A 12,355-nucleotide genomic window follows, 5' to 3' on the forward strand; every position below is an offset into this window, starting at 1 on the left:
TCTGTAAAGACCTTGTGGGTTCAAAGTTCTCACCACATATCTAGATAAGTTCCTTGGGGGGTCTAGTTTCCAAAATGGGGTCACTTGTAGGGGGTTTCCACTGTTTTGGTACATCAGGGGTTTTCCAATCGCGACATGGTGTCCGATCTCAATTCCAGCCAAAAACGTCAAATGGCGCTGCTTCCCTTCCGAGCTCTGCCATGCGCCCAAATAGTGGTTTACCCCCACATGTGGGGTATCAGCGTACTCAGGACAAATTGCACAATAACTTTTAGGGTCCTGTTACCCTTGGAAAAATAAGAATTGAGGGTGAAAAGATCATTTTTGTGGAAAAAATATGATTTTTTAATTGTACGGCTTTATGTTATAAACTTCTGTGAAGCCCTTGGGGGTTCATTTTTCTCACCACACATCTAGATAAGTTCCTTAGGGGGTCTAGTTTCCAAAATGGTGTCATTTGTGGGGGGTTTCCACTGTTTTGGTACATCAGGGGTTTTCCAATCGCGACATGGTGTCCGATCTCAATTCCAGCCAAAAACGTCAAATGGCGCTGCTTCCCTTCCGAGCTCTGCCATGCGCCCAAATAGTGGTTTAGCCCCACATGTGGGGTATCAGCGTACTCAGGACAAATTGCACAATAACTTTTAGGGTCCTGTTACCCTTGGAAAAATAAGAATTGAGGGTGAAACGATCATTTTTGTGGAAAAAATATGATTTTTTAATTGTACGGCTTTATGTTATAAACTTCTGTGAAGCCCTTGGGGGTTCAAAGTTCTCACCACACATCTAGATAAGTTCCTTAGGGGGTCTATTTTCCAAAATGGTGTCATTTGTGGGGGGTTTCCACTGTTTTGGTACATCAGGGGTTTTCCAATCGCGACATGATGTCCGATCTCAATTCCAGCCAAAAACGTCAAATGGCGCTGCTTCCCTTCCGAGCTCTGCCATGCGCACAAATAGTGGTTTACCCCCACATGTGGGGTATCAGCATACTCAGGACAAATTGCACAATAACTTTTAGGGTCCTGTTACCCTTGGGAAAATAAAAATTGGGGTGAAAACATCATTTTTGTGGAAAAAATATGATTTTTCAATTGTACTGCTGTACGTTATAAACTTCTGTAAAGCCCTTGTGGGTTCAAAGTTCTCACCACATATCTAGATAAGTTCCTTGGGGGGTCTAGTTTCCAAAATGGGGTCACTTGTAGGGGGTTTCCACTGTTTAGGTACATCAGGGACTCTCCAAACGTGACATGGCGTCCGATCTGAATTCCAGACAATTTTGCATTGAAAAAGTCAAACGGCGCTCCTTCCATTCTGAGCTCTGCCATGCGCCGAAACAGTCGTTCCCCCCCACATATCAGGTATCAGCGTACTCAGGACAAATTGCACAATAACTTTTGCAGTCCAATTTCTCCTGTTACCCTAGGTAAAATAAAAAAAATTGAACCTGAAGTACTTTTTTTGTGAAAAAAAGTTAGATATTCATTTTTTTTTTTAAATATTCAAAAAAATTCCTGTGACGCACCTAAAGGGTTAATAAACTTCTTGACTGTGGTTTTGAGCACCTTAAGGGGTGCAGTTTTTAGAATGGTGTCACTTTTGGGTATTTTCTATCATATAGACCCCTCAAAGTGGCTTCAAATGTGATGTGGTCCGTAAAAATAAAATGGTGTTGTAAAAATGAGAAATCGCTGGTCAACTTTTAACCCTTATAACTTCCTAACAAAAAAAAATTTTGTTCCAAAATTGTGCTGATGTAAAGTAAACATGTGGGAAATGTTAGTTATCAAGTTTTTTGGGTGCCATATCTCTGTGATTTAAGGGCATAAAAATTCAAAGTTGGAAAATTGCGAAATTTTCAATATTTTCGCCAAATTTCCGTCTTTTTCACAAATAAACGCAAGTTATTTGAATGACATTTTACCACTAACATGAAGTACAATATGTCATGAGAAAACATTGTCAGAATCACCGGGATCCATGGAAGCGTTCCAGAGTTATGACCTCATAAAGGTACTGTGGTCAGAATTGTAAAAATTGGCCCGATCATGAACGTGCAAACCACCCTTGGGGGTGAAGGGGTTAAAATCAAGCTGACGCGAAATAAAGACACTTTCTGTTTAATGTTAGCTGACCCCGACCCACTCAAAGTACAGATTATGAACGCTTGTCTCTGTGAGGATTGGTCACTCTCTGGCCTTACTATCTGCTACAGCAAAATATGCTATTGATAGGGCCTGTATGAAAGTGTACAGCATATCCGCAGGCACACGGATTTCTAATATAGAGAACCTCTTTTTAGGGTCCATTCCACGAGTAATTATATTGGGTTTTGTAGATAATGAGGCCTTTAGCGGAACGTATAATAAAAACCCACTGTACTTTCATCATTATAATGTAAACCATGCGGCTTTATATTTGGATGGTCAGCAGATTCCCTCCCAACCATTCCAGCCTAATTTCAATATTGAATTAGCTGTAAGAGAGTATATGGCTCTTGCTCATATTTCTGGAAAGCAGAAGGCTGATTGTGAGCTGACAATTGACCGAGAAGAATTTATGGACAGCTATACATTTTTTGCATTTGATTTATCAGCCGACCAAGAACCTGGAGGTCACTTCTCTCTCATTAAAACTGGAAATCTGCGTTCTGAAGTCCGATTTGCGCTAGCCACACCTCATACGTTAAATATGGTGGTATACGGCGTGAATTCGTCTATTCTAGAAATTAATAACTGCCGTGAAGTATTGTTTGATTTCTACTGATGATGGATTCCCTGCAGCTCACTACGTTATTGAAAGCCGATCACTATGCAGAGTCCATATTTTATGGGATGTATCCGTGTGACTTGCTACCGTCAAATAGAGTAACTCAGAGGCCTGCGGCGTACATCGTAAATACAGACCGATCCAATCAGAGCAGCAAACATTGGATTTTAATTTTACTTTGCAACGAAAAAAATGCGATATTCTTTGACCGTTATGGACTCTCGCCAGACAACGTACTTTTTCCGGATGAATTTATAATCTTCCTAAAGAGAAATAGCAAATTATTCTGCTATCAAGACAGGCAAATTCAAAATAATTATAGTACTGTGGGCGGGCATTATTGCGTGTATATCCTAAAAAACTTGCAAGGGGCCTCTCATTCCGTGAGATTTTGCAACATTTTACTGATGACTTAAATCATAATGATAATTTAGTATAGAAATCTGTAAAGCAAGATTTACTTGAATCAAACTGCTATCCCTGCAAACATTCTTTTATATTTAAACAGTGTTGTTTATCACTGTGCAATATGTACAGTAGGACTCATCATAACCATGAAGCCTACATATTACACTGAGTGTATGATTCCTTTATTATTATAAAAGCCAAAGAATCAATACTAATTGAAGTTAGTCATGGGAAAATGTCCAGGATGCAGTGACATCTTTGTTTTTGTTGAGTTAGGTGTGTAAATAGTGACCTCTGTTTTGCTCAATTAAAATACATAGACCCTATTGTAAGGCCATACCTTAACAACTTGTCATCTTGACATCTTTACATCTGTATCTCTTTTTTGCATTGACCTTTCTGGTCTGTTCAATTAAAATATATAGACCCTATTGTAAGTCCATACCTTAACAACTTGTCATCTTTACATCTGTATCCCTTTTCTGCATTGACCTTTCTGCCCTGTTCAATTAAAATACATAGATCCTATTGTATTGTAATGGTAATTCGATTTTCTGCATTCCTGAAATCCTATGGGAAAGGTACCAGGATGCAGTAACATCTGTCCTAGCCCCTATTGTATTGTAATGGTATATTCTGGCTCTGTATTCGATTCCTGAAGTGCTAACACAGGTGTCATATTGACCTGTATAATATATATATATATATATTGATTTGATTAACTGCAACGCTGTGTGATAAATAAAATGTAATTGAATGTACTTCTAAAAAGACAGTGTAAAAATGTATTTGATTGTTGTTCAATAAACACTATTATCTTTTTTATAAAAATAGCGTCTCTCATTTTTATTTACAATTCGAATAAAATGTTTCCTTTATTAAAATATATAAAAGGGAGCCATTATTGGTCACATAAAAACATATCAAACACAGCCTTTTATATCAAACAATAGCGATTGATATAAAAGTGATTCAATCACGATCCTTTTATTCTACTTTTATTCTACTTTAATAAAAGGCCTATAAAAGAGAAAATAATTGGACATATAAATATTTTGGCCTATGATACAACATCTTTTATATCAAATTTATATCAAATTGATATAAAAGTGTATCAATCACAACCCTTTTATAACAATTTGATATCAAATTGTATAAAAGGAGTGTGTTTGATACACTTTGATAGGGGCATGGCACCTGTCTGATTTCTTTTTGATGAGTAAAACAGCCCCCTTACTACTGCCACGTTCACATATTCAATATTTGGTCACTATTTTACATCAGTACTTGTAAGCTAAAATCAGAAATTGAACAGTCAAAGGAAAAGTATAATGGAAACACGTCACCACTTCTGTATTTATCACCCACTCCTGGTTTCGGCCTGGTTTGAAAAAGGCTCTGCATGAGCCGAAGCGTCACCAACCATGTGGGTCTGAAATAAAAAAAACACATTTTTCTATTTCATTAAAAAGGAGTGCTGCCTTCATTTTTTCATGTATAAATAGATAGACAGATAGATTGATAGACAGATAGATAGATAGATAGATAGATAGATAGATAGATAGATAGATAGATTAAAAGATGGCAAATGATCTTTCGCGTTCAGCATAATCACAGAGTGACAGGTTAGAACTGAATAGATAAAATAGACTTATACACATAGATTAGATGTATACATATATGTCAGTGACAAACACTGTAAAATCACTGCAGGAGCCAACAGGATAGAAGAGATGGATTACATATAGTAAATGCAAATAGAATAGGTAGATATATAGATGTCAGTGACAAATACAATTAGTACAGTATGTTTGCGCAAATTACTGGACATTTATTTAATTAATAAAAGATTATTTTTCCGAAAAAAATGGTGTGGGCTCCTGCACAATTTTTGTAATCAGCAGAGGGAAAGCCAATGGCTGTGGGACAATTTTTATAGCCTGGGAAGGGGGTAATACCCATGGAGCTTCCCAGGCTATTAATATCTGCTCACAGCTGTATACTTAGCCTTTCCTGGCTATTAAAATGAGGGACCCCGAAAAAAGTAACATGGGGTCCCCCTATAATTAGCAGCCAGCAAAGGCTATGCAGACAGCTGTGGGCTGATATTAATAGTCTAGGAAGGGGCCATGGATATTGGTCCCTCCAGCTCAAAACATAAGCTCTCAGTCACCCCAGAAAAGGTGCATCTCTAAGATGCCCCAATTCTGGCACTTAGCCTTGATCTTCCCACTTGCCCTGTAGTGGTGGCAAGTAGGGTAATAGTTGGTGGGGTTGATGTCACCTTTATGACATCAAGCCCCTAGGTTAGTAATGGAGAGGCATCAATAAGATGCCCCTATTACTAACCCCATAGTCAAATTGTAAAGAAAACATAGACACCCAGTAAAAAATCCTTTAATTCAAATAAAGACACAGAAGACTCCTTTAATATTCTTAATTAAACCATACTTACCACAACGCCTAATTCCTGTGAAGCCCTTGATCACCTGTAATAAAAGTAAAATAATACACCAACAATATACCATACCTGTCCATTGTTGTGTCCCACGCAGTAATCCATATCTGGGTATTCAGTTATCAACCTGGACGGTGCCAAGATGCGAACACCCTGGCTGAAAACAACTGGGTGAATGAGGAGATGCTGCAAGCGCAAACTCAGTGACTAGCAGTGACGTCACTGAGTCTGCACTCCCTCACAGCCTAAACTGGGGTGACCTCTGGACCGTGGGAAAATGCTAGTGGTGAGGTGACCGCAGTTCAAGCTCAGTGTTTTCACAGCAGATCACTGTGAAAAATTCTCATGATGATCTGCTGTTGTTGTGGATGGATTTACTTTTGATTTGGGTAGATTTACCCCTGTGCATACTGTGGCCTGTCCTAATTAGACAGAGTCTTATTGAGCGCTCAAGGAAGGAAAGACGCCAGACTTGGTTGGCAGCAATACCTCCCAGCAAAACTCTGGAAGTTTATTGAATATACTTGGTTTTATCAGGTGTACAGAAAGGAGTGGTTACTCATTAACATAAAGGCTTTACTTCTTAGCTAATTGGTCAGTTTTAATGCATAAACATATATGGGCGTCGACCCAAGGTGACTAAAGCATCAGATGATATACTGCTCTTTGTCTTACAATATCAGCAATGTTCTGATATCAGCTGGCACATCTGGCCTAAACTTCCTCTTTCTATGTCTGGGACAAATATCACAAGACAATGTTATCATAAGATACCATCTGCTCCCCAGACTCCCTCATGGGGGGGGGGCAGTAGGTCATTTCCACCAACTAGTTACAAGGTTCAAACTGTGAATATGTATCTGTGTGCATATAAGAATATATAAGAGTACATGAGTATATAGCAGTATATGGAGTATATAGCCTATAGAAGGCAAGTGAGATCTATATGAAATACATATACATATATATTTCCATAACAATCCCCCCTTAGATATCACTTGCCCTAAAACCCTGCTCCTGGCCCAAAGTGCTGCAACTCTTTTATGCCAGTGGACTGACATATGCCTAGTGCATACATCCTCCTCTGTACAGACTTTCGCAAATGGGTGGTCAGGAGATCTGTCCCTAAAGGGGGTGTGGTGCAATGTAATCAAAGTCTCTTAGTTAGCAGTCTATGCAGTCAGTGCATGTGTATTCTATTTCAGGTAGGTAATTTATTCAGTCAGGGAGGTCATCCACAGCATCATTCCAGCTCAGGTGTATATTCTGGTATGAAGGCCTTTTCCTGCAATGCGATGCGTGGATCCAGGCGGGGTTTTCCTTCCAGGTCGATGGCGTCAGCACTTGGAGAAGGGCCATCGAATCTGGGATCGAGTGCTTCTCTTTACGGACCTTTTTTACCAACACTCAGCAGTCTCCTGACTTCAAGGCGTGCATACCAGGCACCGAATCTAGACCTGGCAATGAAGGAGAAAACTCGAGAATGGACATTAGCAAGAATCTTGGTAAATTCAATTACACATGCAGACAAAGTATCATATTGCACAGTCAACTGCTAAGTAAAGAATACCCCTAAACGGGTTTTTTACCCAAATAAAGTTTCATATTGGTGACAGCTTTCTCTGAGCCTAAGGGAGTGTCTAATGCCAGGGTTTGTCTGTCTCTTGGGCAAATTTTTTTGCATGCTGCTCTTAAGTGTCCCACCTAGTCTATGGTGTGGGATGGTGAGAAGTGTGTAGGCCTAAGTCTGACCCTACTGCTGATCAGGTCTCTTGTGTTAAGTTTGCTGTGTATGCGGGTCCCTGATCACTTGCTATTGCTTCTGGAAACCCCATATCTGCACACTATTTTTGAGAGTAGCTTCTTTGCAGTAGTCTTTGCCAACTGGTTCCTTACTGGGAAGTCTTCAGGCCAGATGATGTGGGGGAACTTTCTCCCGCTTGTCCGATGTTGAATTTGTCGGAGGCCAAACAGCTGCTGGGAATCTTTGCTGTTAAGGTGTGAGTTGAGTCCAATCAGGTCATTCATCTGTGTCTTCAATTCTGTGTGGGGGCCATGTGCTCATTGAACCACCGTAGGGTACACACTTTGAGATAGACTGGGTCTGTCTTGAGGTAGACGTTTTGAGGTAGACGGTTTGAGGTAGACTAGGTCTGTCTTGAGGTAGACGTTTTGATGTAGACGGTTTCTTGGAGCCCAGTGCTTTTGGCCTTCAGCATCCAGCTTTCCTTCTCCTCCATCCGAGTCTGATCCTGTTACTTCTTGTCCAGGTTTCAGGAAGTCATTTTGTCAGGTTTAGTGACTGGGATGTGGTAATTGACATTCTCTGAGCTGATTGTGGGATTTTAGCTGAGGTTCCGTCTATGTCCGCGCCTCCCTCTGTATGAAGACTCAGGTTAGACTGTGTCAGAGGAGGACTTGGGACTCTTTGCATTGGTACCGATCCAGCCGACATTCTCCGGGGATGAGGGGGAAGGTCAAGGTGTTGTAGCCTTGGGATGCCTTCGGACTCATGCAGCTCGTCTCGGGGGGGAAGGGGTAAGTGTTGCCGTGGACTGCTGACCGTAGGACTGTGCTGGAGAAGAAGCTTCCCCACGAGAGCGTGGTGGAGGACAATCTTCTGGAATGTTCTCCATCAAATACGTCCTTTCTGGAAAGGTAGGCACCATTCTTCTGCCTCAGAATTCATATCCATGTCAGAGTCTTCGTCCTGGAAGTGATTCAGCTTGTTGGCTGGTGGAGGTGGAGGCAGCACTTCTGTCCAATTCAGAGATGGCATCTTCAACGGTTTTCCCATTGACTTCTGTTTGCCAGGTTTTCTCGTCTTCATCGTCTTCAGTCGTCATGTAGTAGCCGTCCGGCTCTACGACCTCTCCCATTTTCCATATTATCTTCCTCTGGCTGCTTTTTTGGCTGCATTTGTCTGTCATGCTGATACCCCGTGTCTCTACTGTGTTCAGTTTTCCGTGTGCCTTGGCCTTCAGCACTGCCACCACTTTTAGTAGTTGAAGAGTGTCCAGCAGGTCTCTGATGGCTCCATGGTGCTTCACGGTCGATCTGCTTGCTGTGATGAAGTTTCTTGCAGCCCAGATGGGTCCGAAGTCAGGTGCCATGTCATGCGAGTACCTGGAAGTTTTCGTTCTTCGCAATCTGGCAGGTCTTTCGTCAGCTCTATTAGCTCCGCTTCTTGGGCTGACAACCTTCTGGACCATAGAATGTCTTGATTGCTGGTCGCTGCACATCCCGTGTGGAACTTTCCTTCATCATTTGCAAGACTGGAGCCATGTACGGTATCTTGCAGACTTTTAATCTGAGGGTCCGTATCCACATCCCCCCTTGGGAGTGGCAGTAGAGACAGGTAACGGCTGAGAGCACTGAAGAGTGGTGGACAGCAGCCTTGTCAGGAGGGCGTGTGCTGCGGGTATTGCTTTCATGCAGGAGGTCCCCCCCCTTGCAACTGGATCCAGGCTGGCTGAGAGGTAGTCTAGAGGCCTCTGATTTTCCTCCGTGGGTCTGTTTTAAGCCTGGCCAGTAGCATGACCTTCTCCATCTTGGTCCTTCTTTTTCCATTTGGTCAGGACGGGGTGGCTTCTCGTACTCAGTGAGGCCTAGAGTTGGCGCAGAAACTATGAAGTCTTTCAGTTTCCTGTACGAGATGACGGTTTCAATACGTTGATGCAATTGTACAGAGGCTGCATTAAGTCTGGAGCACCAGGAATCCAAGTTCTGCAGTATGAGACTAGACTAAGGAAGGCCTGCATCTTCGGAGTTGTTGAGGGAGCCATCTTCTCCTCCGCGGTCTTCCAGTCATCTGTCAAGTGTTTCGTCCAGTGGGCGATACGGTGTCTTCAGGAACTTGCTTTTACACCACTGGACTCTGTTTTTGCAAAACTTACGTTGCTGCTCCGTCAGGCAGTGTAGAGGAGGCATGGAAAAGGTTGTGCGGGTAGCGGTGTCGATGACTTCTGCATGCTCCGCAATCCAGTTGGTGGGGACGGAGGGCAATGCTCTGGCGAGCTGTGAAAGGCTGTTCTGGGCCCTCTTGGGCCTCACTGTCCATTTATTCCGCACCCCCCTTGTGCGTTTTCAGGAACTGGTCGTCCAGGTGAGGGGGAACATTGAGGGAAGCTTCGGGCAGATCCATTGCCGTGAGCACCGTTGCTGTGGCTGGCACGTTTGTCAGCAGAGTGTGCAGATCTGGCACAACTGGGGTTTCAAACACGGTTGCTTCGCTCACAGTCCTCAGGTTATGCACCATTCAATATGATCTGGTTCTCCTTTCACAGTCTTCCTCTTGATCGAGAGAAGCTGGGACCGCATGATGATTCCCATGGGTGAGGCGGCTCAATCTGGCCTTGCTCTTCACAGTGCCGTGAGTGACTCCCATCTTCTGGCACAGGGCTGGCAGGAAACCAAACCGTTTGCTGGGGTCCTTATTTTTCGTCAGAGGTGACGTTCAACTGAGCTTTCTTGCTCTCACAGGGGGTCTTTTAGCTGGGGCATCTTCTTTACCAGCCAGCAGCAGTTCCTTTCACCCAGCTTGATTCCAGGTCAGCGTCTTGTTAACCAATTTGAGGAGCTGAGTGGCTGTCTTCTGGTCCAGGGCCTGGATTAACTTCGGGGAGCACCTTCAGAATCTTGTCCAAGATGATCCTCTGGCGCTGGAGCCGGAAGCGGTGCAGCCATTTCATGAAGCGGGTGTGGTCCCTCTGGGTTGAGAGTTTTCCTGGCCCATGCCAACGTTCTTAGGCCGTTTCTTGAACAGCAGTTCCACTTAGACCTCCAGTTGGTCAGAGGCAGTTTAGCTCTGGGTGATGAGCTATGGATGCTGGGCCTTCGGAGCGTCCGGGGTTGTAGACTTGAGTGACACCCGCACTGGCGCATCTTGCAGTCTCCCTTGGGCCATAGGCTTCTGGGTGCTATGTCCAGCACCTCCTTGGGTAGGTTTGCTCTGGTTGTTCGAGCGAAGCTCCTGTAGGGCCACCAGCATGATTGATACTTCTTAGGTCTGAGGTGGAGAAGAGGTCAAGGTCTCATCTTCATGGGACACTTTGGTCACCTTCAGTTCCTGCAGTAGGTCTGCGCTCATCAGGTGGGGTGGGCAGGTCTCCACCATAAACTGGAACAGGATGGAGCGTCCTGGCTGTGTCCACATGCTCAGGGGCTTGCAAGCTGGGGAACGTCTGTCTTGACCTTCAGGCCCCATACAAGACACAGAGTGCTCTGATAGACTGGTGGGGTCGGGGATTTTCACTTCAGACTGCACCAGTGTCCACAAGGAAAGATATGACAGCCCCCCGTTATTTGAGGTATTAGGTCCGCTGATGGGGTTCACATGTCAGGGGTGTGACGTCTGGCGGACCAGGTTTGCCTCTGTCTTATGGGCAGGGTTCTTCATTGTCTTCTGTGTTTCTTTCTTGGCCTATTCCTCTGCGTGATGACCTGGGTTGCCGGGGTGCTGCGCACTGGTTCTGGAAATGGCCAAGGTTGCCACAGTTGAAACACCTGACAGGTCTCCTAACTCTGTGTGATAGTTGCTCCTCCACGTCAGTGGCCATCACGGGAGGGCCTGTCCTCCGTACTCCTGGGAGGGACTCAATTCTTCTGGCTACTGTAAGCAGGACATCTACTGCTATTGTCCTGTACTCAGGTCTGGCCACTATCAGCAGTTTCTTGATTGGTTCTCTTAGTCCATGCACAAAGGCCTGTGCCAACATTTGTCCGTGTACCTGATCATGAATAGTGAAGCCTAAAATTTGGAATACTTGCCTCACTCTGCCATGAAACTTGTCTACAGACTCTGTCTCAGCTTGGCTCATGTTATGCAGGCTGAGTGCTTGTCTGGCGTTGGCCCACTCTCTAAGCTGTTCAATTAGCTTTTATCCTGATTCCCAGGAATGCACATCTAATTCTGATGGAAGCTTGAAGTGTTCCTTCATGATTGGCCAGAATGTTTCACCTGCTTTAATCTCCATTATGGACCAGAGATCACTCCAGGTTGCAGCATATGTCTGCTGGCTCTGCTGCATTTTTCGGTAAAATGGCATGGTGTCCATATCTGGGTCTGGCAGGTTTTTTAGAATACTGAACACCTGACTAGGAGTGAAGGGCACATAGTGTAAGAGTTCTGGCTCTATCTGCCCCTGCCTACTTGGTGTCTGTGAGTTTCTCCTAGTGCTAGGTAGCATGTCTTTCCCTCCTTCATTTTCATCAGAGGAGGAACTGTGCCATTGTGTGATTGTCTTTCTGTGTGTGTGTACTTCCACCCCCCCACTGAGACTGGAGCTTCGTGTGCCACATAGGATCTTCAGTCTCAGCAAGTGCAGTGTCTGATGGCCCACACCTCCCTTCTGCCATAAGTTGTATCGGGAGGGCACCTGTGTTGTCATGTGTGGGGAGTGATTCACTTTCTTCTCCCGGTGTCATAACTGTCTCTTTAGAGAGAGTCCCCTGTGGAACTAGGGACACTTCATTGTCTGGATCTGGCACTAGGCCAGCAGGTGACGATGAACTGAGAGGTGAGTGAGAAAAAGAAACAGGGGGAAGGGTGGAGGAGAGATGAGATGGGGGGGCAGACTGCTTCCCCCCCTGCCGTCACGGAAGGCATTCTTAGACCTGTGGTCCTTCTCAGACGGCACAGATTAGTATGAAAACGCTTTTTCCTACACGTAAAACAAAAAAAGTAATCCTTACTTATTCACACTATCACTATCACTT

This window comes from Dendrobates tinctorius, unplaced genomic scaffold (genome assembly GCF_039654945.1).
Source record: "Dendrobates tinctorius isolate UK_male_01 unplaced genomic scaffold, ASM3965494v1 ptg000046l, whole genome shotgun sequence".
In the NCBI taxonomy this organism is placed as follows: Eukaryota; Metazoa; Chordata; class Amphibia; order Anura; family Dendrobatidae; genus Dendrobates; species Dendrobates tinctorius.